At 45.5% G+C, this 25,256-nt stretch overlaps 35 non-coding genes across 35 annotated transcripts; 16 read left to right on the forward strand and 19 right to left on the reverse strand.

Annotated features, from left to right (window-relative positions):
• Nucleotides 1-115: 115 nt before the first annotated feature.
• trnal-cag (transfer RNA leucine (anticodon CAG)) lies at nt 116-198 on the reverse strand. The gene has a single exon. It is a non-coding gene; the product is annotated as a tRNA-Leu (tRNA).
• A 95-nt stretch (nt 199-293) lies between these two features.
• trnam-cau (transfer RNA methionine (anticodon CAU)) lies at nt 294-367 on the forward strand. Its single transcript has one exon. It is a non-coding gene; the product is annotated as a tRNA-Met (tRNA).
• A 2,846-nt stretch (nt 368-3,213) lies between these two features.
• Nucleotides 3,214-3,296, reverse strand: trnal-cag (transfer RNA leucine (anticodon CAG)). The gene has a single exon. It is a non-coding gene; the product is annotated as a tRNA-Leu (tRNA).
• Nucleotides 3,297-3,391: 95 nt separating this feature from the next.
• On the forward strand, nt 3,392-3,465 carry trnam-cau (transfer RNA methionine (anticodon CAU)). Its single transcript has one exon. It is a non-coding gene; the product is annotated as a tRNA-Met (tRNA).
• Nucleotides 3,466-4,247: 782 nt separating this feature from the next.
• On the reverse strand, nt 4,248-4,326 carry trnal-gag (transfer RNA leucine (anticodon GAG)). The gene has a single exon. It is a non-coding gene; the product is annotated as a tRNA-Leu (tRNA).
• A 951-nt stretch (nt 4,327-5,277) lies between these two features.
• On the reverse strand, nt 5,278-5,360 carry trnal-cag (transfer RNA leucine (anticodon CAG)). The gene has a single exon. It is a non-coding gene; the product is annotated as a tRNA-Leu (tRNA).
• A 95-nt stretch (nt 5,361-5,455) lies between these two features.
• On the forward strand, nt 5,456-5,529 carry trnam-cau (transfer RNA methionine (anticodon CAU)). Its single transcript has one exon. It is a non-coding gene; the product is annotated as a tRNA-Met (tRNA).
• A 782-nt stretch (nt 5,530-6,311) lies between these two features.
• Nucleotides 6,312-6,390, reverse strand: trnal-gag (transfer RNA leucine (anticodon GAG)). Its single transcript has one exon. It is a non-coding gene; the product is annotated as a tRNA-Leu (tRNA).
• Nucleotides 6,391-8,371: 1,981 nt separating this feature from the next.
• trnal-cag (transfer RNA leucine (anticodon CAG)) lies at nt 8,372-8,454 on the reverse strand. Its single transcript has one exon. It is a non-coding gene; the product is annotated as a tRNA-Leu (tRNA).
• A 95-nt stretch (nt 8,455-8,549) lies between these two features.
• On the forward strand, nt 8,550-8,623 carry trnam-cau (transfer RNA methionine (anticodon CAU)). Its single transcript has one exon. It is a non-coding gene; the product is annotated as a tRNA-Met (tRNA).
• A 782-nt stretch (nt 8,624-9,405) lies between these two features.
• Nucleotides 9,406-9,484, reverse strand: trnal-gag (transfer RNA leucine (anticodon GAG)). The gene has a single exon. It is a non-coding gene; the product is annotated as a tRNA-Leu (tRNA).
• A 951-nt stretch (nt 9,485-10,435) lies between these two features.
• trnal-cag (transfer RNA leucine (anticodon CAG)) lies at nt 10,436-10,518 on the reverse strand. Its single transcript has one exon. It is a non-coding gene; the product is annotated as a tRNA-Leu (tRNA).
• A 95-nt stretch (nt 10,519-10,613) lies between these two features.
• Nucleotides 10,614-10,687, forward strand: trnam-cau (transfer RNA methionine (anticodon CAU)). Its single transcript has one exon. It is a non-coding gene; the product is annotated as a tRNA-Met (tRNA).
• A 782-nt stretch (nt 10,688-11,469) lies between these two features.
• Nucleotides 11,470-11,548, reverse strand: trnal-gag (transfer RNA leucine (anticodon GAG)). The gene has a single exon. It is a non-coding gene; the product is annotated as a tRNA-Leu (tRNA).
• A 951-nt stretch (nt 11,549-12,499) lies between these two features.
• On the reverse strand, nt 12,500-12,582 carry trnal-cag (transfer RNA leucine (anticodon CAG)). The gene has a single exon. It is a non-coding gene; the product is annotated as a tRNA-Leu (tRNA).
• Nucleotides 12,583-12,677: 95 nt separating this feature from the next.
• On the forward strand, nt 12,678-12,751 carry trnam-cau (transfer RNA methionine (anticodon CAU)). The gene has a single exon. It is a non-coding gene; the product is annotated as a tRNA-Met (tRNA).
• Nucleotides 12,752-14,741: 1,990 nt separating this feature from the next.
• Nucleotides 14,742-14,815, forward strand: trnam-cau (transfer RNA methionine (anticodon CAU)). Its single transcript has one exon. It is a non-coding gene; the product is annotated as a tRNA-Met (tRNA).
• Nucleotides 14,816-15,597: 782 nt separating this feature from the next.
• On the reverse strand, nt 15,598-15,680 carry trnal-cag (transfer RNA leucine (anticodon CAG)). The gene has a single exon. It is a non-coding gene; the product is annotated as a tRNA-Leu (tRNA).
• A 95-nt stretch (nt 15,681-15,775) lies between these two features.
• Nucleotides 15,776-15,849, forward strand: trnam-cau (transfer RNA methionine (anticodon CAU)). Its single transcript has one exon. It is a non-coding gene; the product is annotated as a tRNA-Met (tRNA).
• A 782-nt stretch (nt 15,850-16,631) lies between these two features.
• Nucleotides 16,632-16,714, reverse strand: trnal-cag (transfer RNA leucine (anticodon CAG)). The gene has a single exon. It is a non-coding gene; the product is annotated as a tRNA-Leu (tRNA).
• Nucleotides 16,715-16,809: 95 nt separating this feature from the next.
• Nucleotides 16,810-16,883, forward strand: trnam-cau (transfer RNA methionine (anticodon CAU)). Its single transcript has one exon. It is a non-coding gene; the product is annotated as a tRNA-Met (tRNA).
• Nucleotides 16,884-17,665: 782 nt separating this feature from the next.
• On the reverse strand, nt 17,666-17,748 carry trnal-cag (transfer RNA leucine (anticodon CAG)). Its single transcript has one exon. It is a non-coding gene; the product is annotated as a tRNA-Leu (tRNA).
• A 95-nt stretch (nt 17,749-17,843) lies between these two features.
• Nucleotides 17,844-17,917, forward strand: trnam-cau (transfer RNA methionine (anticodon CAU)). Its single transcript has one exon. It is a non-coding gene; the product is annotated as a tRNA-Met (tRNA).
• Nucleotides 17,918-18,699: 782 nt separating this feature from the next.
• On the reverse strand, nt 18,700-18,782 carry trnal-cag (transfer RNA leucine (anticodon CAG)). Its single transcript has one exon. It is a non-coding gene; the product is annotated as a tRNA-Leu (tRNA).
• A 95-nt stretch (nt 18,783-18,877) lies between these two features.
• On the forward strand, nt 18,878-18,951 carry trnam-cau (transfer RNA methionine (anticodon CAU)). Its single transcript has one exon. It is a non-coding gene; the product is annotated as a tRNA-Met (tRNA).
• Nucleotides 18,952-20,767: 1,816 nt separating this feature from the next.
• On the reverse strand, nt 20,768-20,850 carry trnal-cag (transfer RNA leucine (anticodon CAG)). The gene has a single exon. It is a non-coding gene; the product is annotated as a tRNA-Leu (tRNA).
• A 95-nt stretch (nt 20,851-20,945) lies between these two features.
• Nucleotides 20,946-21,019, forward strand: trnam-cau (transfer RNA methionine (anticodon CAU)). The gene has a single exon. It is a non-coding gene; the product is annotated as a tRNA-Met (tRNA).
• Nucleotides 21,020-21,845: 826 nt separating this feature from the next.
• On the reverse strand, nt 21,846-21,928 carry trnal-cag (transfer RNA leucine (anticodon CAG)). The gene has a single exon. It is a non-coding gene; the product is annotated as a tRNA-Leu (tRNA).
• Nucleotides 21,929-22,023: 95 nt separating this feature from the next.
• trnam-cau (transfer RNA methionine (anticodon CAU)) lies at nt 22,024-22,097 on the forward strand. Its single transcript has one exon. It is a non-coding gene; the product is annotated as a tRNA-Met (tRNA).
• Nucleotides 22,098-22,879: 782 nt separating this feature from the next.
• On the reverse strand, nt 22,880-22,962 carry trnal-cag (transfer RNA leucine (anticodon CAG)). The gene has a single exon. It is a non-coding gene; the product is annotated as a tRNA-Leu (tRNA).
• Nucleotides 22,963-23,057: 95 nt separating this feature from the next.
• trnam-cau (transfer RNA methionine (anticodon CAU)) lies at nt 23,058-23,131 on the forward strand. The gene has a single exon. It is a non-coding gene; the product is annotated as a tRNA-Met (tRNA).
• Nucleotides 23,132-23,913: 782 nt separating this feature from the next.
• Nucleotides 23,914-23,996, reverse strand: trnal-cag (transfer RNA leucine (anticodon CAG)). The gene has a single exon. It is a non-coding gene; the product is annotated as a tRNA-Leu (tRNA).
• Nucleotides 23,997-24,091: 95 nt separating this feature from the next.
• trnam-cau (transfer RNA methionine (anticodon CAU)) lies at nt 24,092-24,165 on the forward strand. The gene has a single exon. It is a non-coding gene; the product is annotated as a tRNA-Met (tRNA).
• A 782-nt stretch (nt 24,166-24,947) lies between these two features.
• trnal-cag (transfer RNA leucine (anticodon CAG)) lies at nt 24,948-25,030 on the reverse strand. The gene has a single exon. It is a non-coding gene; the product is annotated as a tRNA-Leu (tRNA).
• Nucleotides 25,031-25,125: 95 nt separating this feature from the next.
• trnam-cau (transfer RNA methionine (anticodon CAU)) lies at nt 25,126-25,199 on the forward strand. Its single transcript has one exon. It is a non-coding gene; the product is annotated as a tRNA-Met (tRNA).
• The last annotated feature ends 57 nt before the right edge of the window (nt 25,200-25,256 follow it).

The raw sequence follows: 25,256 nt of genomic DNA on the forward strand, positions 1-25,256 counted from the left end.
CCATTGGCTCTGACATGAACTGAAATGCAGTGCTTCGTCAATATTAGTGTGTTACTGGGTCAACTTGCCAGAGGGTTAAAGACTCTACCTGGAGCCCGCAACCAAAGGTTAGGTCTGTCAGAAGTGGGATTCGAACCCACGCCTCCAGGGGAGACTGCGACCTGAACGCAGCGCCTTAGACCGCTCGGCCATCCTGACATGAAAGCGCACGGTGAGCAGCGTGTTTGGAGCTGCACCGAATGGCAGATGATCCAGAAGCTAGTGCTCCACCACTCACACTGACCACAGCACATGCCTCGTTGGCGCAGTTAGGCAGCGCGTCAGTCTCATAATCTGAAGGTCGTGAGTTCGAGCCTCACACGGGGCAGAGTGGTGCTTTTTGGCACACAAGAGCGTTTAGGCAAAAGAGCGGGTTTCTTCATACCCTTTTGTGTGATTGTCCATTCCTTCATGAGCAATGCGATTGAAATCCAGTCATTTTGTAGGGCAGATGTTGAATAAATGCAGTAATAGTATTCCTCTCATATTCACCTAAAATGGGGCAGTGTCACTACAATGTTTTGTTCAGTCTGAACATAATTCTTTCATTCTCATGACGTTTCTTGTCAGTAGTGATGTAATGTTTCGCTTGACATGCCATGAATCTCATTCCATGACATTCCATCCCACAGCCCATAAACCCATGACATGTCATTCCAAGAGATTTCCAGGAATTCCTTGCCATGAAATTCTACTGCACCCCCAAAATTTCAGTCCATGACATCACAGTCAAACTCCAAGAATCCCATTGCATCCCTCCAAAGAAACCCCAAACAAAACATGAATACCCTTTCATAAACAAGTTCTCATTCCGGTAAACATCACAACATGTTATTCCATTGAATGCTATTCTATAAAACATGTCCAATTTCATGAAATGTCAGGACATGACATTCCCTGGAAACTGCATGAAAATTCCACAGAATCCCATACATGGCACAAAAGTGTTACTTTAAAGTTCATGCGATGCCGGTGGTCAGAGGTACCGTAGTGTTCCATTGGCTCTGACATGAACTGAATTGCAGTGCTTCGTCAATATTAGCGTGTTACTGGGTCAACTTGCCAGAGGGTTAAAGAGTCTACCTGGAGCCCGCAACCAAAGGTCAGGTCTGTCAGAAGTGGGATTCAAACCGACGCCTCCAGGGGAGACTGCGACCTGAACGCAGCGCCTTAGACCGCTCGGCCATCCTGACATGACAGCGCACGGTGAGCAGCGTGTTTGGAGCTGCACCGAATGGCAGATGATCCAGAAGCTAGTGCTCCACCACTCACACTGGCCACAGCACATGCCTCGTTGGCGCAGTTAGGCAGCGCGTCAGTCTCATTATCTGAAGGTCGTGAGTTCGAGCCTCACGCGGGGCAGAGTTGTGCTTTTTAGCACACAAGAGCGTTTAGGCAAAAGAGCGGGTTTCTTCATACCCTTTTGTGTGATTGTCCATTCCTTCATGAGCAATGCGATTGAATTCCAGTCATTTTGTAGGGCAGATGTTGAATAAATGCAGTAATAGTATTCCTCTCATATTCACCTAAAATGGGGCAGTGTCACTACAATGTTTTGTTCAGGTTGAACATAATTCTTTCATTCTCATGATGTTTCTTGTCAGTAGTGATGTAATGTTTCGCTTGACATTTCATGATTCTCATTCCATGACATTCCATCCCACAGCCCATAAACCCATGACATGTCATTCCAAGAGATTTCCAGGAATTCCTTGCAATGAAATTCTACTGCACCCCCAAAATTTCAGTCCACGACATCACAGTCAAACTCCAAGAATCCCATTGCATCCCTCCAAAGAAACCCCATACAAAACATGAATACCCTTTCATAAACAAGTTCTCATTCCGGTAAACATTGCAACATGGTATTCCATTGAATGCTATTCTATAAAACATGTCCAATTTCATAAAATGTCAGGACATGACATTCCCTGGAAACTGCATGGAAATTCCACAGAATCCCATACATGGCACAAAAGTGTTACTTTAAAGTTCATACGATGCCGGTGGTCAGAGGTACCGTAGTGTTCCATTGGATTTGACATGAACTGAAATGCAGTGCTTCATCAATATTAGTGTGTTACTGGGTCAACTTGCCAGAGGGTTAAAGAGTCTACCTGGAGCCCGCAACCAAAGGTTAGGTCTGTCAGAAGTGGGATTCGAACCCACGCCTCCAGGGGAGACTGCGACCTGAACGCAGCGCCTTAGCTCGGCCATCCTGACATGACAGCTCACGGTGAGCAGTGTGTTTGGAGCTGCACCGAATGGCAGATGATCCAGAAGCTAGTGCTTCACCACTCACACTGGCCACAGCACATGCCTCGTTGGCGCAGTTAGGCAGCGCGGCAGTCTCATAATCTGAAGGTCGTGAGTTCGAGCCTCACACGGGGCAGAGTGGTGCTTTTTGGCACACAAGAGCGTTTAGGCAAAAGAGCGGGTTTCTTCATACCCTTTTGTGTGATTGTCCATTCCTTCATGAGCAATGCGATTGAAATCCAGTCATTTTGTAGGGCAGATGTTGAATAAATGCAGTAATAGTATTCCTCTCATATTCACCTAAAATGGGGCAGTGTCACTACAATGTTTTGTTCAGTATGAACATAATTCTTTCATTCTCATGACGTTTCTTGTCAGTAGTGATGTAATGTATCGCTTGACATGCCATGAATCTCATTCCATGACATTCCATCCCACAGCCCATAAACCCATGACATGTCATTCCAAGAGATTTCCAGGAATTCCTTGCCATGAAATTCTACTGCACCCCCAAAATTTCAGTCCATGACATCACAGTCAAACTCCAAGAATCCCATTGCATCCCTCCAAAGAAACCCCAAACAAAACATGAATACCCTTTCATAAACAAGTTCTCATTCCGGTAAACATCACAACATGGTATTCCATTGAATGCTATTCTATAAAACATGTCCAATTTCATGAAATGTCAGGACATGACATTCCCTGGAAACTGCATGGAAATTCCACAGAATCCCATACATGGCACAAAAGTGTTACTTTAAAGTTCATACGATGCCGGTGGTCAGAGGTACCGTAGTGTTCCATTGGCTTTGACATGAACTGAAATGCAGTGCTTCGTCAATATTAGTGTGTTACTGGGTCAACTTGCCAGAGGGTTAAAGACTCTACCTGGAGCCCACAACCAAAGGTTAGGTCTGTCAGAAGTGGGATTCGAACCCACGCCTCCAGGGGAGACTGCGACCTGAACGCAGCGCCTTAGACCGCTCGGCCATCCTGACATGACAGCGCACGGTGAGCAGCGTGTTTGGAGCTGCACCGAATGGCAGATGATCCAGAAGCTAGTGCTCCACCACTCACACTGGCCACAGCACATGCCTCGTTGGCGCAGTTAGGCAGCGCGTCAGTCTCATAATCTGAAGGTCGTGAGTTCGAGCCTCACACGGGGCAGAGTTGTGCTTTTTAGCACACAAGAGCGTTCAGGCAAAAGAGCGGGTTTCTTCATACCCTTTTGTGTGATTGTCCATTCCTTCATGAGCAATGCGATTGAATTCCAGTCATTTTGTAGGGCAGATGTTGAATAAATGCAGTAATAGTATTCCTCTCATATTCACCTAAAATGGGGCAGTGTCACTACAATGTTTTGTTCAGGTTGAACATAATTCTTTCATTCTCATGATGTTTCTTGTCAGTAGTGATGTAATGTTTCGCTTGACATTTCATGATTCTCATTCCATGACATTCCATCCCACAGCCCATAAATCCATGACATGTCATTCCAAGAGATTTCCAGGAATTCCTTGCAATGAAATTCTACTGCACCCCCAAAATTTCAGTCCACGACATCACAGTCAAACTCCAAGAATCCCATTGCATCCCTCCAAAGAAACCCCAAACAAAACATGAATACCCTTTCATAAACAAGTTCTCATTCCGGTAAACATCGCAACATGGTATTCCATTGAATGCTATTCTATAAAACATGTCCAATTTCATAAAATGTCAGGACATGACATTCCCTGGAAACTGCATGGAAATTCCACAGAATCCCATACATGGCACAAAAGTGTTACTTTAAAGTTCATACGATGCCGGTGGTCAGAGGTACCGTAGTGTTCCATTGGATCTGACATGAACTGAAATGCAGTGCTTCATCAATATTAGTGTGTTACTGGGTCAACTTGCCAGAGGGTTAAAGACTCTACCTGGAGCCCGCAACCAAAGGTTAGGTCTGTCAGAAGTGGGATTCGAACCCACGCCTCCAGGGGAGACTGCGACCTCAACGCAGCGCCTTAGCTCGGCCATCCTGACATGACAGCTCACGGTGAGCAGCGTGTTTGGAGCTGCACCGAATGGCAGATGATCCAGAAGCTAGTGCTTCACCACTCACACTGGCCACAGCACATGCCTCGTTGGCGCAGTTAGGCAGCGCGGCAGTCTCATAATCTGAAGGTCGTGAGTTCGAGCCTCACACGGGGCAGAGTGGTGCTTTTTGGCACACAAGAGCGTTTAGGCAAAAGAGCGGGTTTCTTCATACCCTTTTGTGTGATTGTCCATTCCTTCATGAGCAATGCGATTGAAATCCAGTCATTTTGTAGGGCAGATGTTGAATAAATGCAGTAATAGTATTCCTCTCATATTCACCTAAAATGGGGCAGTGTCACTACAATGTTTTGTTCAGTCTGAACATAATTCTTTCATTCTCATGACGTTTCTTGTCAGTAGTGATGTAATGTTTCGCTTGACATGCCATGAATCTCATTCCATGACATTCCATCCCACAGCCCATAAACCCATGACATGTCATTCCAAGAGATTTCCAGGAATTCCTTGCCATGAAATTCTACTGCACCCCCAAAATTTCAGTCCATGACATCACAGTTAAACTCCAAGAATCCCATTGCATCCCTCCAAAGAAACCCCAAACAAAACATGAATACCCTTTCATAAACAAGTTCTCATTCCGGTAAACATCACAACATGTTATTCCATTGAATGCTATTCTATAAAACATGTCCAATTTCATGAAATGTCAGGACATGACATTCCCTGGAAACTGCATGAAAATTCCACAGAATCCCATACATGGCACAAAAGTGTTACTTTAAAGTTCATGCGATGCCGGTGGTCAGAGGTACCGTAGTGTTCCATTGGCTCTGACATGAACTGAATTGCAGTGCTTCGTCAATATTAGCGTGTTACTGGGTCAACTTGCCAGAGGGTTAAAGAGTCTACCTGGAGCCCGCAACCAAAGGTTAGGTCTGTCAGAAGTGGGATTCGAACCCACGCCTCCAGGGGAGACTGCGACCTGAACGCAGCGCCTTAGACCGCTCGGCCATCCTGACATGACAGCGCACGGTGAGCAGCGTGTTTGGAGCTGCACCGAATGGCAGATGATCCAGAAGCTAGTGCTCCACCACTCACACTGGCCACAGCACATGCCTCGTTGGCGCAGTTAGGCAGCGCGTCAGTCTCATAATCTGAAGGTCGTGAGTTCGAGCCTCACACGGGGCAGAGTTGTGCTTTTTAGCACACAAGAGCGTTCAGGCAAAAGAGCGGGTTTCTTCATACCCTTTTGTGTGATTGTCCATTCCTTCATGAGCAATGCGATTGAATTCCAGTCATTTTGTAGGGCAGATGTTGAATAAATGCAGTAATAGTATTCCTCTCATATTCACCTAAAATGGGGCAGTGTCACTACAATGTTTTGTTCAGGTTGAACATAATTCTTTCATTCTCATGATGTTTCTTGTCAGTAGTGATGTAATGTTTCGCTTGACATTTCATGATTCTCATTCCATGACATTCCATCCCACAGCCCATAAATCCATGACATGTCATTCCAAGAGATTTCCAGGAATTCCTTGCAATGAAATTCTACTGCACCCCCAAAATTTCAGTCCACGACATCACAGTCAAACTCCAAGAATCCCATTGCATCCCTCCAAAGAAACCCCAAACAAAACATGAATACCCTTTCATAAACAAGTTCTCATTCCGGTAAACATCGCAACATGGTATTCCATTGAATGCTATTCTATAAAACATGTCCAATTTCATAAAATGTCAGGACATGACATTCCCTGGAAACTGCATGGAAATTCCACAGAATCCCATACATGGCACAAAAGTGTTACTTTAAAGTTCATACGATGCCGGTGGTCAGAGGTACCGTAGTGTTCCATTGGATCTGACATGAACTGAAATGCAGTGCTTCATCAATATTAGTGTGTTACTGGGTCAACTTGCCAGAGGGTTAAAGACTCTACCTGGAGCCCGCAACCAAAGGTTAGGTCTGTCAGAAGTGGGATTCGAACCCACGCCTCCAGGGGAGACTGCGACCTCAACGCAGCGCCTTAGCTCGGCCATCCTGACATGACAGCTCACGGTGAGCAGCGTGTTTGGAGCTGCACCGAATGGCAGATGATCCAGAAGCTAGTGTTTCACCACTCACACTGGCCACAGCACATGCCTCGTTGGCGCAGTTAGGCAGCGCGGCAGTCTCATAATCTGAAGGTCGTGAGTTCGAGCCTTACACGGGGCAGAGTGGTGCTTTTTGGCACACAAGAGCGTTTAGGCAAAAGAGCGGGTTTCTTCATACCCTTTTGTGTGATTGTCCATTCCTTCATGAGCAATGCGATTGAAATCCAGTCATTTTGTAGGGCAGATGTTGAATAAATGCAGTAATAGTATTCCTCTCATATTCACCTAAAATGGGGCAGTGTCACTACAATGTTTTGTTCAGTCTGAACATAATTCTTTCATTCTCATGACGTTTCTTGTCAGTAGTGATGTAATGTTTCGCTTGACATGCCATGAATCTCATTCCATGACATTCCATCCCACAGCCCATAAACCCATGACATGTCATTCCAAGAGATTTCCAGGAATTCCTTGCCATGAAATTCTACTGCACCCCCAAAATTTCAGTCCATGACATCACAGTCAAACTCCAAGAATCCCATTGCATCCCTCCAAAGAAACCCCAAACAAAACATGAATACCCTTTCATAAACAAGTTCTCATTCCGGTAAACATCACAACATGGTATTCCATTGAATGCTATTCTATAAAACATGTCCAATTTCATGAAATGTCAGGACATGACATTCCCTGGAAACTGCATGGAAATTCCACAGAATTCCATACATGGCACAAAAGTGTTACTTTAAAGTTCATACGATGCCGGTGGTCAGAGGTACCGTAGTGTTCCATTGGATCTGACATGAACTGAAATGCAGTGCTTCATCAATATTAGTGTGTTACTGGGTCAACTTGCCAGAGGGTTAAAGACTCTACCTGGAGCCCGCAACCAAAGGTTAGGTCTGTCAGAAGTGGGATTCGAACCCACGCCTCCAGGGGAGACTGCGACCTGAACGCAGCGCCTTAGCTCGGCCATCCTGACATGACAGCTCACGGTGAGCAGCGTGTTTGGAGCTGCACCGAATGGCAGATGATCCAGAAGCTAGTGCTCCACCACTCACACTGGCCACAGCACATGCCTCGTTGGCGCAGTTAGGCAGCGCGGCAGTCTCATAATCTGAAGGTCGTGAGTTCGAGCCTCACACGGGGCAGAGTGGTGCTTTTTGGCACACAAGAGCGTTTAGGCAAAAGAGCGGGTTTCTTCATACCCTTTTGTGTGATTGTCCATTCCTTCATGAGCAATGCGATTGAAATCCAGTCATTTTGTAGGGCAGATGTTGAATAAATGCAGAAATAGTATTCCTCTCATATTAACCTAAACTGGGGCAGTGTCACTACAATGTTTTGTTCAGTCTGAACATAATTCTTTCATTCTCATGACGTTTCTTGTCAGTAGTGATGTAATGTTTCGCTTGACATGCCATGAATCTCATTCCATGACATTCCATCCCACAGCCCATAAACCCATGACATGTCATTCCAAGAGATTTCCAGGAATTCCTTGCCATGAAATTCTACTGCACCCCCAAAATTTCAGTCCATGACATCACAGTCAAACTCCAAGAATCCCATTGCATCCCTCCAAAGAAACCCCAAACAAAACATGAATACCCTTTCATAAACAAGTTCTCATTCCGGTAAACATCACAACATGTTATTCCATTGAATGCTATTCTATAAAACATGTCCAATTTCATGAAATGTCAGGACATGACATTCCCTGGAAACTGCATGAAAATTCCACAGAATCCCATACATGGCACAAAAGTGTTACTTTAAAGTTCATGCGATGCCGGTGGTCAGAGGTACCGTAGTGTTCCATTGGCTCTGACATGAACTGAATTGCAGTGCTTCGTCAATATTAGCGTGTTACTGGGTCAACTTGCCAGAGGGTTAAAGAGTCTACCTGGAGCCCGCAACCAAAGGTTAGGTCTGTCAGAAGTGGGATTCGAACCCACGCCTCCAGGGGAGACTGCGACCTGAACGCAGCGCCTTAGACCGCTCGGCCATCCTGACATGACAGTGCACGGTGAGCAGCGTGTTTGGAGCTGCACCGAATGGCAGATGATCCAGAAGCTAGTGCTCCACCACTCACACTGGCCACAGCACATGCCTCGTTGGCGCAGTTAGGCAGCGCGTCAGTCTCATAATCTGAAGGTCGTGAGTTCGAGCCTCACACGGGGCAGAGTTGTGCTTTTTAGCACACAAGAGCGTTCAGGCAAAAGAGCGGGTTTCTTCATACCCTTTTGTGTGATTGTCCATTCCTTCATGAGCAATGCGATTGAATTCCAGTCATTTTGTAGGGCAGATGTTGAATAAATGCAGTAATAGTATTCCTCTCATATTCACCTAAAATGGGGCAGTGTCACTACAATGTTTTGTTCAGGTTGAACATAATTCTTTCATTCTCATGATGTTTCTTGTCAGTAGTGATGTAATGTTTCGCTTGACATTTCATGATTCTCATTCCATGACATTCCATCCCACAGCCCATAAATCCATGACATGTCATTCCAAGAGATTTCCAGGAATTCCTTGCAATGAAATTCTACTGCACCCCCAAAATTTCAGTCCACGACATCACAGTCAAACTCCAAGAATCCCATTGCATCCCTCCAAAGAAACCCCAAACAAAACATGAATACCCTTTCATAAACAAGTTCTCATTCCGGTAAACATCGCAACATGGTATTCCATTGAATGCTATTCTATAAAACATGTCCAATTTCATAAAATGTCAGGACATGACATTCCCTGGAAACTGCATGGAAATTCCACAGAATCCCATACATGGCACAAAAGTGTTACTTTAAAGTTCATACGATGCCGGTGGTCAGAGGTACCGTAGTGTTCCATTGGATCTGACATGAACTGAAATGCAGTGCTTCATCAATATTAGTGTGTTACTGGGTCAACTTGCCAGAGGGTTAAAGACTCTACCTGGAGCCCGCAACCAAAGGTTAGGTCTGTCAGAAGTGGGATTCGAACCCACGCCTCCAGGGGAGACTGCGACCTCAACGCAGCGCCTTAGCTCGGCCATCCTGACATGACAGCTCACGGTGAGCAGCGTGTTTGGAGCTGCACCGAATGGCAGATGATCCAGAAGCTAGTGCTTCACCACTCACACTGGCCACAGCACATGCCTCGTTGGCGCAGTTAGGCAGCGCGGCAGTCTCATAATCTGAAGGTCGTGAGTTCGAGCCTCACACGGGGCAGAGTGGTGCTTTTTGGCACACAAGAGCGTTTAGGCAAAAGAGCGGGTTTCTTCATACCCTTTTGTGTGATTGTCCATTCCTTCATGAGCAATGCGATTGAAATCCAGTCATTTTGTAGGGCAGATGTTGAATAAATGCAGTAATAGTATTCCTCTCATATTCACCTAAAATGGGGCAGTGTCACTACAATGTTTTGTTCAGTCTGAACATAATTCTTTCATTCTCATGACGTTTCTTGTCAGTAGTGATGTAATGTTTCGCTTGACATGCCATGAATCTCATTCCATGACATTCCATCCCACAGCCCATAAACCCATGACATGTCATTCCAAGAGATTTCCAGGAATTCCTTGCCATGAAATTCTACTGCACCCCCAAAATTTCAGTCCATGACATCACAGTCAAACTCCAAGAATCCCATTGCATCCCTCCAAAGAAACCCCAAACAAAACATGAATACCCTTTCATAAACAAGTTCTCATTCCGGTAAACATCACAACATGGTATTCCATTGAATGCTATTCTATAAAACATGTCCAATTTCATGAAATGTCAGGACATGACATTCCCTGGAAACTGCATGGAAATTCCACAGAATTCCATACATGGCACAAAAGTGTTACTTTAAAGTTCATACGATGCCGGTGGTCAGAGGTACCGTATTGTTCCATTGGCTTTGACATGAACTGAAATGCAGTGCTTCGTCAATATTAGTGTGTTACTGGGTCAACTTGCCAGAGGGTTAAAGACTGTACCTGGAGCCCGCAACCAAAGGTTAGGTCTGTCAGAAGTGGGATTCGAACCCACGCCTCCAGGGGAGACTGCGACCTGAACGCAGCGCCTTAGACCGCTCGGCCATCCTGACATGAAAGCGCACGGTGAGCAGCGTGTTTGGAGCTGCACCGAATGGCAGATGATCCAGAAGCTAGTGCTCCACCACTCACACTGGCCACAGCACATGCCTCGTTGGCGCAGTTAGGCAGCGCCTCAGTCTCATAATCTGAAGGTCGTGAGTTCGAGCCTCACACGGGGCAGAGTTGTGCTTTTTAGCACACAAGAGCGTTCAGGCAAAAGAGCGGGTTTCTTCATACCCTTTTGTGTGATTGTCCATTCCTTCATGAGCAATGCGATTGAAATCCAGTCATTTTGTAGGGCAGATGTTGAATAAATGCAGTAATAGTATTCCTCTCATATTCACCTAAAATGGGGCAGTGTCACTACAATGTTTTGTTCAGGTTGAACATAATTCTTTCATTCTCATGATGTTTCTTGTCAGTAGTGATGTAATGTTTCGCTTGACATTTCATGATTCTCATTCCATGACATTCCATCCCACAGCCCATAAATCCATGACATGTCATTCCAAGAGATTTCCAGGAATTCCTTGCAATGAAATTCTACTGCACCCCCAAAATTTCAGTCCACGACATCACAGTCAAACTCCAAGAATCCCATTGCATCCCTCCAAAGAAACCCCAAACAAAACATGAATACCCTTTCATAAACAAGTTCTCATTCCGGTAAACATCGCAACATGGTATTCCATTGAATGCTATTCTATAAAACATGTCCAATTTCATAAAATGTCAGGACATGACATTCCCTGGAAACTGCATGGAAATTCCACAGAATCCCATACATGGCACAAAAGTGTTACTTTAAAGTTCATACGATGCCGGTGGTCAGAGGTACCGTAGTGTTCCATTGGATCTGACATGAACTGAAATGCAGTACTTCATCAATATTAGTGTGTTACTGGGTCAACTTGCCAGAGGGTTAAAGACTCTACCTGGAGCCCGCAACCAAAGGTTAGGTCTGTCAGAAGTGGGATTCGAACCCACGCCTCCAGGGGAGACTGCGACCTCAACGCAGCGCCTTAGCTCGGCCATCCTGACATGACAGCTCACGGTGAGCAGCGTGTTTGGAGCTGCACCGAATGGCAGATGATCCAGAAGCTAGTGTTTCACCACTCACTCTGGCCACAGCACATGCCTCGTTGGCGCAGTTAGGCAGCGCGGCAGTCTCATAATCTGAAGGTCGTGAGTTCGAGCCTCACACGGGGCAGAGTGGTGCTTTTTGGCACACAAGAGCGTTTAGGCAAAAGAGCGGGTTTCTTCATACCCTTTTGTGTGATTGTCCATTCCTTCATGAGCAATGCGATTGAAATCCAGTCATTTTGTAGGGCAGATGTTGAATAAATGCAGTAATAGTATTCCTCTCATATTCACCTAAAATGGGGCAGTGTCACTACAATGTTTTGTTCAGTCTGAACATAATTCTTTCATTCTCATGACGTTTCTTGTCAGTAGTGATGTAATGTTTCGCTTGACATGCCATGAATCTCATTCCATGACATTCCATCCCACAGCCCATAAACCCATGACATGTCATTCCAAGAGATTTCCAGGAATTCCTGGCCATGAAATTCTACTGCACCCCCAAAATTTCAGTCCATGACATCACAGTCAAACTCCAAGAATCCCATTGCATCCCTCCAAAGAAACCCCAAACAAAACATGAATACCCTTTCATAAACAAGTTCTCATTCCGGTAAACATCACAACATGGTATTCCATTGAATGCTATTCTATAAAACATGTCCAATTTCATGAAATGTCAGGACATGACATTCCCTGGAAACTGCATGGAAATTCCACAGAATTCCATACATGGCACAAAAGTGTTACTTTAAAGTTCATACGATGCCGGTGGTCAGAGGTACCGTAGTGTTCCATTGGCTTTGACATGAACTGAAATGCAGTGCTTCGTCAATATTAGTGTGTTACTGGGTCAACTTGCCAGAGGGTTAAATACTCTACCTGGAACCCGCAACCAAAGGTTAGGTCTGTCAGAAGTGGGATTCGAACCCACGCCTCCAGGGGAGACTGCGACCTGAACGCAGCGCCTTAGACCGCTCGGCCATCCTGACATGACAGCTCACGGTGAGCAGCGTGTTTGGAGCTGCACCGAATGGCAGATGATCCAGAAGCTAGTGCTCCACCACTCACACGGGCCACAGCACATGCCTTGTTGGCGCAGTTAGGCAGCGCGTCAGTCTCATAATCTGAAGGTCGTGAGTTCGAGCCTCACACGGGGCAGAGTGGTGCTTTTTGGCACACAAGAGCGTTTAGGCAAAAGAGCGGGTTTCTTCATACCCTTTTGTGTGATTGTCCATTCCTTCATGAGCAATGCGATTGAAATCCAGTCATTTTGTAGGGCAGATGTTGAATAAATGCAGAAATAGTATTCCTCTCATATTCACCTAAAATGGGGCAGTGTCACTACAATGTTTTGTTCAGGTTGAACATAATTCTTTCATTCTCATGATGTTTCTTGTCAGTAGTGATGTAATGTTTCGCTTGACATTTCATGATTCTCATTCCATGACATTCCATCCCACAGCCCATAAATCCATGACATGTCATTCCAAGAGATTTCCAGGAATTCCTTGCAATGAAATTCTACTGCACCCCCAAAATTTCAGTCCACGACATCACAGTCAAACTCCAAGAATCCCATTGCATCCCTCCAAAGAAACCCCAAACAAAACATGAATACCCTTTCATAAACAAGTTCTCATTCCGGTAAACATCGCAACATGGTATTCCATTGAATGCTATTCTATAAAACATGTCCAATTTCATAAAATGTCAGGACATGACATTCCCTGGAAACTGCATGGAAATTCCACAGAATCCCATACATGGCACAAAAGTGTTACTTTAAAGTTCATACGATGCCGGTGGTCAGAGGTACCGTAGTGTTCCATTGGATCTGACATGAACTGAAATGCAGTGCTTCATCAATATTAGTGTGTTACTGGGTCAACTTGCCAGAGGGTTAAAGACTCTACCTGGAGCCCGCAACCAAAGGTTAGGTCTGTCAGAAGTGGGATTCGAACCCACGCCTCCAGGGGAGACTGCGACCTTAACGCAGCGCCTTAGCTCGGCCATCCTGACATGACAGCTCACGGTGAGCAGCGTGTTTGGAGCTGCACCGAATGGCAGATGATCCAGAAGCTAGTGCTTCACCATTCACACTGGCCACAGCACATGCCTCGTTGGCGCAGTTAGGCAGCGCGGCAGTCTCATAATCTGAAGGTCGTGAGTTCGAGCCTCACACGGGGCAGAGTGGTGCTTTTTGGCACACAAGAGCGTTTAGGCAAAAGAGCGGGTTTCTTCATACCCTTTTGTGTGATTGTCCATTCCTTCATGAGCAATGCGATTGAAATCCAGTCATTTTGTGGGGCAGATGTTGAATAAATGCAGTAATAGTATTCCTCTCATATTCACCTAAAATGGGGCAGTGTCACTACAATGTTTTGTTCAGGTTGAACATAATTCTTTCATTCTCATGATGTTTCTTGTCAGTAGTGATGTAATGTTTCGCTTGACATTTCATGAATCTCATTCCATGACATTCCATCCCACAGCCCATAAACCCATGACATGTCATTCCAAGAGATTTCCAGGAATTCCTTGCCATGAAATTCTACTGCACCCCCAAAATTTCAGTCCATGACATCACAGTCAAACTCCAAGAATCCCATTGCATCCCTCCAAAGAAACCCCAAACAAAACATGAATACCCTTTCATAAACAAGTTCTCATTCCGGTAAACATCGCAACATGGTATTCCATTGAATGCTATTCTATAAAACATGTCCAATTTCATGAAATGTCAGGACATGACATTCCCTGGAAACTGCATGGAAATTCCACAGAATCCCATACATGGCACAAAAGTGTTACTTTAAAGTTCATACGATGCCAGTGGTCAGAGGTACCGTAGTGTTCCATTGGCTCTGACAAGAACTGAAATGCAGTGCTTCGTCAATATTAGTGTGTTACTGGGTCAACTTGCCAGATGGTTAAAGACTCTACCTGGAGCCCACAATCAAAGGTTAGGTCTGTCAGAAGTGGGATTCGAACCTACGCCTCCAGGTGAGACTGCGACCTGAACGCAGCGCCTTAGACCGCTCGGCCATCCTGACATGACAGCACACGGTGAGCAGCGTATTTGGAGCTGCACCGAATGGCAGATGATCCAGAAGCTAGTGCTCCACCACTCACACTGGCCACAGCACATGCCTTGTTGGTGCAGTTAGGCAGCGCGTCAGTCTCATAATCTGAAGGTCGTGAGTTCGAGCCTCACACGGGGCAGAGTGGTGCTTTTTGGCACACAAGAGCGTTTAGGCAAAAGAGCGGGTTTCTTCATACCCTTTTGTGTGATTGTCCATTCCTTCATGAGCAATGCGATTGAAATCCAGTCATTTTGTAGGGCAGATGTTGAATAAATGCAGTAATAGTATTCCTCTCATATTCACCTAAAATGGGGCAGTGTCTCTACAATGTTTTGTTCAGTCTGAACATAATTCTTTCATTCTCATGACGTTTCTTGTCAGTAGTGATGTAATGTTTCGCTTGACATGCCATGAATCTCATTCCATGACATTCCATCCCACAGCCCATAAACCCATGACATGTCATTCCAAGAGATTTCCAGGAATTCCTTGCCATGAAATTCTACTGCACCCCCAAAATTTCAGTCCATGACATCACAGTCAAACTCCAAGAATCCCATTGCATCCCTCCAAAGAAACCCCAAACAAAACATGAATACCCTTTCATAAACAAGTTCTCATTCCGGTAAACATCACAACATGGTATTCCATTGAATGCTATTCTATAAAACATGTCCAATTTCATGAAATGTCAGGACATGACATTCCCTGGAAACTGCATGGAAATTCCACAGAATCCCATACATGGCACAAAAGTGTTACTTTACAGTTCATACGATGCCGGTGGTCAGAGGTATCGTAGTGTTCCATTGGCTCTGACATGAACTGAAATGCAGTGCTTCGTCAATATTAGTGTGTTACTGGGTCAACTTGCCAGAGGGTTAAAGACTCTACCTGGAGCCCGCAACCAAAGGTTAGGTCTGTCAGAAGTGGGATTCGAACCCACGCCTCCAGGGGAGACTGCGACCTGAACGCAGCGCCTTAGACCGCTCGGCCATCCTGACATGACAGCTCACGGTGAGCAGCGTGTTTGGAGCTGCACCGAATGGCAGATGATCCAGAAGCTAGTGCTCCACCACTCACACTGGCCACAGCACATGCCTCGTTGGCGCAGTTAGGCAGCGCGTCAGTCTCATAATCTGAAGGTCGTGAGTTCGAGCCTCACACGGGGCAGAGTGGTGCTTTTTGGCACACAAGAGCGTTTAGGCAAAAGAGCGGGTTTCTTCATACCCTTTTGTGTGATTGTCCATTCCTTCATGAGCAATGCGATTGAAATCCAGTCATTTTGTAGGGCAGATGTTGAATAAATGCAGAAATAGTATTCCTCTCATATTCACCTAAACTGGGGCAGTGTCACTACAATGTTTTGTTCAGTCTGAACATAATTCTTTCATTCTCATGACGTTTCTTGTCAGTAGTGATGTAATGTTTCGCTTGACATGCCATGAATCTCATTCCATGACATTCCATCCCACAGCCCATAAACCCATGACATGTCATTCCAAGAGATTTCCAGGAATTCCTTGCCATGAAATTCTACTGCACCCCCAACATTTCAGTCCATGACATCACAGTCAAACTCCAAGAATCCCATTGCATCCCTCCAAAGAAACCCCAAACAAAACATGAATACCCTTTCATAAACAAGTTCTCATTCCGGTAAACATCACAACATGTTATTCCATTGAATGCTATTCTATAAAACATGTCCAATTTCATGAAATGTCAGGACATGACATTCCCTGGAAGCTGCATGAAAATTCCACAGAATCCCATACATGGCACAAAAGTGTTACTTTAAAGTTCATACGATGCCGGTGGTCAGAGGTACCGTAGTGTTCCATTGGCTCTGACATGAACTGAAATGCAGTGCTTCGTCAATATTAGTGTGTTACTGGGTCAACTTGCCAGAGGGTTAAAGACTCTACCTGGAGCCCGCAACCAAAGGTTAGGTCTGTCAGAAGTGGGATTCGAACCCACGCCTCCAGGGGAGACTGCGACCTGAACGCAGCGCCTTAGACCGCTCGGCCATCCTGACATGACAGCTCACGGTGAGCAGCGTGTTTGGAGCTGCACCGAATGGCAGATGATCCAGAAGCTAGTGCTCCACCACTCACACTGTCCACAGCACATGCCTCGTTGGCGCAGTTAGGCAGCGCGTCAGTCTCATAATCTGAAGGTCGTGAGTTCGAGCCTCACACGGGGCAGAGTGGTGCTTTTTGGCACACAAGAGCGTTTAGGCAAAAGAGCGGGTTTCTTCATACCCTTTTGTGTGATTGTCCATTCCTTCATGAGCAATGCGATTGAAATCCAGTCATTTTGTAGGGCAGATGTTGAATAAATGCAGAAATAGTATTCCTCTCATACTAACCTAAACTGGGGCAGTGTCACTACAATGTTTTGTTCAGTCTGAACATAATTCTTTCATTCTCATGACGTTTCTTGTCAGTAGTGATGTAATGTTTCGCTTGACATGCCATGAATCTCATTCCATGACATTCCATCCCACAGCCCATAAACCCATGACATGTCATTCCAAGAGATTTCCAGGAATTCCTTGCCATGAAATTCTACTGCACCCCCAAAATTTCAGTCCATGACATCACAGTCAAACTCCAAGAATCCCATTGCATCCCTCCAAAGAAACCCCAAACAAAACATGAATTCCCTTTCATAAACAAGTTCTCATTCCGGTAAACATCACAACATGTTATTCCATTGAATGCTATTCTATAAAACATGTCCAATTTCATGAAATGTCAGGACATGACATTCCCTGGAAACTGCATGAAAATTCCACAGAATCCCATACATGGCACAAAAGTGTTACTTTAAAGTTCATGCGATGCCGGTGGTCAGAGGTACCGTAGTGTTCCATTGGCTCTGACATGAACTGAATTGCAGTGCTTCGTCAATATTAGCGTGTTACTGGGTCAACTTGCCAGAGGGTTAAAGAGTCTACCTGGAGCCCGCAACCAAAGGTTAGGTCTGTCAGAAGTGGGATTCGAACCCACGCCTCCAGGGGAGACTGCGACCTGAACGCAGCGCCTTAGACCGCTCGGCCATCCTGACATGAAAGCGCACGGTGAGCAGCGTGTTTGGAGCTGCACCAAATGGCAGATGATCCAGAAGCTAGTGCTCCACCACTCACACTGACCACAGCACATGCCTCGTTGGCGCAGTTAGGCAGCGCGTCAGTCTCATAATCTGAAGGTCGTGAGTTCGAGCCTCACACGGGGCAGATTGGTGCTTTTTGGCACACAAGAGCGTTTAGGCAAAAGAGCGGGTTTCTTCATACCCTTTTGTGTGATTGTCCATTCCTTCATGAGCAATGCGATTGAAATCCAGTCATTTTGTAGGGCAGATGTTGAATAAATGCAGTAATAGTATTCCTCTCATATTCACCTAAAATGGGGCAGTGTCACTACAATGTTTTGTTCAGTCTGAACATAATTCTTTCATTCTCATGACGTTTCTTGTCAGTAGTGATGTAATGTTTCGCTTGACATGCCATGAATCTCATTCCATGACATTCCATCCCACAGCCCATAAACCCATGACATGTCATTCCAAGAGATTTCCAGGAATTCCTTGCCATGAAATTCTACTGCACCCCCAAAATTTCAGTCCATGACATCACAGTCAAACTCCAAGAATCCCATTGCATCCCTCCAAAGAAACCCCAAACAAAACATGAATACCCTTTCATAAACAAGTTCTCATTCCGGTAAACATCACAACATGGTATTCCATTGAATGCTATTCTATAAAACATGTCCAATTTCATGAAATGTCAGGACATGACATTCCCTGGAAACTGCATGGAAATTCCACAGAATCCCATACATGGCACAAAAGTGTTACTTTAAAGTTCATACGATGTCGGTGGTCAGAGGTACCGTAGTGTTCCATTGGCTTTGACATGAACTGAAATGCAGTGCTTCGTCAATATTAGTGTGTTACTGGGTCAACTTGCCAGAGGGTTAAAGACTCTACCTGGAGCCCGCAACCAAAGGTTAGGTCTGTCAGAAGTGGGATTCGAACCCACGCCTCCAGGGGAGACTGCGACCTGAACGCAGCGCCTTAGACCGCTCGGCCATCCTGACATAAAAGCGCACGGTGAGCAGCGTGTTTGGAGCTGCACCGAATGGCAGATGATCCAGAAGCTAGTGCTCCACCACTCACACTGGCCACAGCACATGCCTTGTTGGCGCAGTTAGGCAGCGCGTCAGTCTCATAATCTGAAGGTCGTGAGTTCGAGCCTCACACGGGGTAGAGTGGTGCTTTTTGGCACACAAGAGCGTTTAGGCAAAATAGCGTGTTTCTTCATACCCTTTTGTGTGATTGTCCATTCCTTCATGAGCAATGCGATTGAAATCCAGTCATTTTGTAGGGCAGATGTTGAATAAATGCAGAAATAGTATTCCTCTCATATTCACCTAAACTGGGGCAGTGTCACTACAATGTTTTGTTCAGTCTGAACATAATTCTTTCATTCTCATGACGTTTCTTGTCAGTAGTGATGTAATGTTTCGCTTGACATGCCATGAATCTCATTCCATGACATTCCATCCCACAGCCCATAAACCCATGACATGTCATTCCAAGAGATTTCCAGGAATTCCTTGCCATGAAATTCTACTGCACCCCCAAAATTTCAGTCCATGACATCAAAGTCAAACTCCAAGAATCCCATTGCATCCCTCCAAAGAAACCCCAAACAAAACATGAATACCCTTTCATAAACAAGTTCTCATTCCGGTAAACATCACAACATGTTATTCCATTGAATGCTATTCTATAAAACATGTCCAATTTCATGAAATGTCAGGACATGACATTCCCTGGAAACTGCATGAAAATTCCACAGAATCCCATACATGGCACAAAAGTGTTACTTTAAAGTTCATGCGATGCCGGTGGTCAGAGGTACCGTAGTCTTCCATTGGCTCTGACATGAACTGAATTGCAGTGCTTCGTCAATATTAGCGTGTTACTGGGTCAACGTGCCAGAGGGTTAAAGAGTCTACCTGGAGCCCGCAACCAAAGGTTAGGTCTGTCAGAAGTGGGATTCGAACGCACGCCTCCAGGGGAGACTGCGACCTGAACGCAGCGCCTTAGACCGCTCGGCCATCCTGACATGACCGCGCACGGTGAGCAGCGTGTTTGGAGCTGCACCGAATGGCAGATGATCCAGAAGCTAGTGCTCCACCACTCACACTGGCCACAGCACATGCCTCGTTGGCGCAGTTAGGCAGCGCGTCACTCTCATAATCTGAAGGTCGTGAGTTCGAGCCTCACACGGGGCAGAGTTGTGCTTTTTAGCACACAAGAGCGTTCAGGCAAAAGAGCGGGTTTCTTCATACCCTTTTGTGTGATTGTCCATTCCTTCATGAGCAATGCGATTGAATTCCAGTCATTTTGTAGGGCAGATGTTGAATAAATGCAGTAATAGTATTCCTCTCATATTCACCTAAAATGGGGCAGTGTCACTACAATGTTTTGTTCAGGTTGAACATAACTCTTTCATTCTCATGATGTTTCTTGTCAGTAGTGATGTAATGTTTCGCTTGACATTTCATGAATCTCATTCCATGACATTCCATCCCACAGCCCATAAACCCATGACATGTCATTCCAAGAGATTTCCAGGAATTCCTTGCCATGAAATTCTACTGCACCCCCAAAATTTCAGTCCATGACATCACAGTCAAACTCCAAGAATCCCATTGCATCCCTCCAAAGAAACCCCAAACAAAACATGAATACCCTTTCATAAACAAGTTCTCATTCCGGTAAACATCGCAACATGGTATTCCATTGAATGCTATTCTATAAAACATGTCCAATTTCATGAAATGTCAGGACATGACATTCCCTGGAAACTGCATGGAAATTCCACAGAATCCCATACATGGCACAAAAGTGTTACTTTAAAGTTCATACGATGCCGGTGGTCAGAGGTACCGTAGTGTTCCATTGGCTCTGACATGAACTGAAATGCAGTGCTTCGTCAATATTAGTGTGTTACTGGGTCAACTTGCCAGAGGGTTAAAGACTCTACCTGGAGCCCGCAACCAAAGGTTAGATCTGTCAGAAGTGGGATTCGAACCCACGCCTCCAGGGGAGACTGCAACCTGAACGCAGCGCCTTAGACCGCTCGGCCATCCTGACATGACAGCTCACGGTGAGCAGCGTGTTTGGAGCTGCTCCGAATGGCAGATGATCCAGAAGCTAGTGCTCCACCACTCACACTGACCACAGCACATGCCTCGTTGGCGCAGTTAGGCAGCGCGTCAGTCTCATAATCTGAAGGTCGTGAGTTCGAGCCTCACACGGGGCAGAGTGGTGCTTTTTGGCACACAAGAGCGTTTAGGCAAAAGAGCGGGTTTCTTCATACCCTTTTGTGTGATTGTCCATTCCTTCATGAGCAATGCGATTGAATTCCAGTCATTTTGTAGGGCAGATGTTGAATAAATGCAGTAATAGTATTCCTCTCATATTCACCTAAAATGGGGCAGTGTCACTACAATGTTTTGTTCAGTCTGAACATAATTCTTTCATTCTCATGACGTTTCTTGTCAGTAGTGATGTAATGTTTCGCTTGACATGCCATGAATCTCATTCCATGACATTCCATCCCACAGCCCATAAACCCATGACATGTCATTCCAAGAGATTTCCAGGAATTCCTTGCCATGAAATTCTACTGCACCCCCAAAATTTCAGTCCATGACATCACAGTAAAACTCCAAGAATCCCATTGCATCCCTCCAAAGAAACCCCAAACAAAACATGAATACCCTTTCATAAACAAGTTCTCATTCCGGTAAACATCACAACATGGTATTCCATTGAATGCTATTCTATAAAACATGTCCAATTTCATGAAATGTCAGGACATGACATTCTATAAAACATGTCCAATTTCATGAAATGTCAGGACATGACATTCCCTGGAAACTGCATGGAAATTCCACAGAATCCCATACATGGCACAAAAGTGTTACTTTACAGTTCATACGATGCCGGTGGTCAGAGGTACCGTAGTGTTCCATTGGCTCTGACATGAACTGAAATGCAGTGCTTCGTCAATATTAGTGTGTTACTGGGTCAACTTGCCAGAGGGTTAAAGACTCTACCTGGAGCCCGCAACCAAAGGTTAGGTCTGTCAGAAGTGGGATTCGAACCCACGCCTCCAGGGGAGACTGCGACCTGAACACAGCGCCTTAGACCGCTCGGCCATCCTGACATGACAGTTCACGGTGAGCAGCGTGTTTGGAGCTGCACCGAATGGCAGATGATCCAGAAGCTAGTGCTCCACCACTCACACTGGCCACAGCACATGCCTCGTTGGCGCAGTTAGGCAGCGCGTCAGTCTCATAATCTGAAGGTCGTGAGTTCGAGCCTCACACGGGGCAGAGTGGTGCTTTTTGGCACACAAGAGCGTTTAGGCAAAAGAGCGGGTTTCTTCATACCCTTTTGTGTGATTGTCCATTCCTTCATGAGCAATGCGATTGAATTCCAGTCATTTTGTAGGGCAGATGTTGAATAAATGCAGTAATAGTATTCCTCTCATATTCACCTAAAATGGGGCAGTGTCACTACAATGTTTTGTTCAGTCTGAACATAATTCTTTCATTCTCATGACGTTTCTTGTCAGTAGTGATGTAATGTTTCGCTTGACATGCCATGAATCTCATTCCATGACATTCCATCCCACAGCCCATAAACCCATGACATGTCATTCCAAGAGATTTCCAGGAATTCCTTGCCATGAAATTCTACTGCACCCCCAAAATTTCAGTCCATGACATCACAGTAAAACTCCAAGAATCCCATTGCATCCCTCCAAAGAAACCCCAAACAAAACATGAATACCCTTTCATAAACAAGTTCTCATTCCGGTAAACATCACAACATGTTATTCCATTGAATGCTATTCTATAAAACATGTCCAATTTCATGAAATGTCAGGACATGACATTCCCTGGAAACTGCATGAAAATTCCACAGAATCCCATACATGGCACAAAAGTGTTACTTTAAAGTTCATGCGATGCCGGTGGTCAGAGGTACCGTAGTGTTCCATTGGCTCTGACATGAACTGAATTGCAGTGCTTCGTCAAAATTAGCGTGTTACTGGGTCAACTTGCCAGAGGGTTAAAGAGTCTACCTGGAGCCCGCAACCAAAGGTTAGGTCTGTCAGAAGTGGGATTCGAACCCACGCCTCCAGGGGAGACTGCGACCTGAACGCAGCGCCTTAGACCGCTCGGCCATCCTGACATGACTGCGCACGGTGAGCAGCGTGTTTGGAGCTGCACCGAATGGCAGATGATCCAGAAGCTAGGGCTCCACCACTCACACTGGCCACAGCACATGCCTCGTTGGCGCAGTTAGGCAGCGCGTCAGTCTCATAATCTGAAGGTCGTGAGTTCGAGCCTCACACGGGGCAGGGTTGTGCTTTTTAGCACACAAGAGCGTTTAGGCAAAAGAGCGGGTTTCTTCATACCCTTTTGTGTGATTGTCCATTCCTTCATGAGCAATGCGATTGAATTCCAGTCATTTTGTAGGGCAGATGTTGAATAAATGCAGTAATAGTATTCCTCTCATATTCACCTAAAATTGGGCAGTGTCACTACAATGTTTTGTTCAGTCTGAACATAATTCTTTCATTCTCATGACGTTTCTTGTCAGTAGTGATGTAATGTTTCGCTTGACATGCCATGAATCTCATTCCATGACATTCCATCCCACAGCCCATAAACCCATGACATGTCATTCCAAGAGATTTCCAGGAATTCCTTGCCATGAAATTCTACTGCACCCCCAAAATTTCAGTCCATGACATCACAGTCAAACTCCAAGAATCCCATTGCATCCCTCCAAAGAAACCCCAAACAAAACATGAATACCCTTTCATAAACAAGTTCTCATTCCGGTAAACATCACAACATGGTATTCCATTGAATGCTATTCTATAAAACATGTCCAATTTCATGAAATGTCAGGACATGTCATTCCCTGGAAACTGCATGGAAATTCCACAGAATCCCATACATGGCACAAAAGTGTTACTTTAAAGTTCATACGATGCCGGTGGTCAGAGGTACCGTAGTGTTCCATTGGCTCTGACATGAACTGAAATGCAGTGCTTCATCAATATTAGTGTGTTACTGGGTCAACTTGCCAGAGGGTTAAAGACTCTACATAGAGCCCGCAACCAAAGGTTAGGTCTGTCAGAAGTGGGATTCGAACCCACGCCTCCAGGGGAGACTGCGACCTGAACGCAGCGCCTTAGACCGCTCGGCCATCCTGACATGACAGCTCACGGTGAGCAGCGTGTTTGGAGCTGCACCGAATGGCAGATGATCCAGAAGCTAGTGCTCCACCACTCACACTGTCCACAGCACATGCCTCGTTGGCGCAGTTAGGCAGCGCGTCAGTCTCATAATCTGAAGGTCGTGAGTTCGAGCCTCACACGGGGCAGAGTGGTGCTTTTTGGCACACAAGAGCGTTTAGGCAAAAGAGCGGGTTTCTTCATACCCTTTTGTGTTATTGTCCATTCCTTCATGAGCAATGCGATTGAAATCCAGTCATTTTGTAGCGCAGATGTTGAATAAATGCAGAAATAGTATTCCTCTCATATTAACCTAAACTGGGGCAGTGTCACTACAATGTTTTGTTCAGTCTGAACATAATTCTTTCATTCTCATGACGTTTCTTGTCAGTATTTATGTAATGTTTCGCTTGACATGCCATGAATCTCATTCCATGACATTCCATCCCACAGCCCATAAACCCATGACATGTCATTCCAAGAGATTTCCAGGAATTCCTTGCCATGAAATTCTACTGCACCCCCAAAATTTCAGTCCATGACATCACAGTCAAACTCCAAGAATCCCATTGCATCCCTCCAAAGAAACCCCAAACAAAACATGAATACCCTTTCATAAACAAGTTCTCATTCCGGTAAACATCACAACATGTTATTCCATTGAATGCTATTCTATAAAACATGTCCAATTTCATGAAATGTCAGGACATGACATTCCCTGGAAACTGCATGAAAATTCCACAGAATCCCATACATGGCACAAAAGTGTTACTTTAAAGTTCATGCGATGCCGGTGGTCAGAGGTACCGTAGTGTTCCATTGGCTCTGACATGAACTGAATTGCAGTGCTTCGTCAATATTAGCGTGTTACTGGGTCAACTTGCCAGAGGGTTAAAGAGTCTACCTGGAGCCCGCAACCAAAGGTTAGGTCTGTCAGAAGTGGGATTCGAACCCACACCTCCAGGGGAGACTGCGACCTGAACGCAGCACCTTAGACCGCTCGGCCATCCTGACATGACAGCGCATGGTGAGCAGCGTGTTTGGAGCTGCACCGAATGGCAGATGATCCAGAAGCTAGTGCTCCACCACTCACACTGGCCACAGCACATGCCTCGTTGGCGCAGTTAGGCAGCGCGTCAGTCTCATAATCTGAAGGTCGTGAGTTCGAGCCTCACACGGGGCAGAGTTGTGCTTTTTAGCACACAAGAGCGTTCAGGCAAAAGAGCGGGTTTCTTCATAC

Source organism: Pseudorasbora parva, chromosome 20 (assembly GCF_024679245.1).
Source record: "Pseudorasbora parva isolate DD20220531a chromosome 20, ASM2467924v1, whole genome shotgun sequence".
Lineage (NCBI taxonomy): Eukaryota > Metazoa > Chordata > Actinopteri > Cypriniformes > Gobionidae > Pseudorasbora > Pseudorasbora parva.